We start from the raw sequence: 242 nt of genomic DNA on the forward strand, positions 1-242 counted from the left end.
GGAGCTTCTTTTTTTTTTTTTTTTTTGATGGAAGTCAACAGCTGCCTTACTATTTTACCATCTGACGTTGCTAGTAGGGAGCTGGGGAAACAAACGACCGCCCTAGGAATGCGGTCGGAGGACTGTGTTGCTGCGGCCATGGTTCCAACATTCACTCCTGTCTCAGTAGAGGAAGTAGGCAGCAGCATCACTCACCAGTCTTATGCCACGACCTGCTGCTTTCTCATCTCCTGGAACGTCCC

The sequence above is a fragment of the Bison bison genome, unplaced genomic scaffold (genome assembly GCF_000754665.1).
Source record: "Bison bison bison isolate TAMUID 2011002044 unplaced genomic scaffold, Bison_UMD1.0 scf7180017864241, whole genome shotgun sequence".
Lineage (NCBI taxonomy): Eukaryota > Metazoa > Chordata > Mammalia > Artiodactyla > Bovidae > Bison > Bison bison.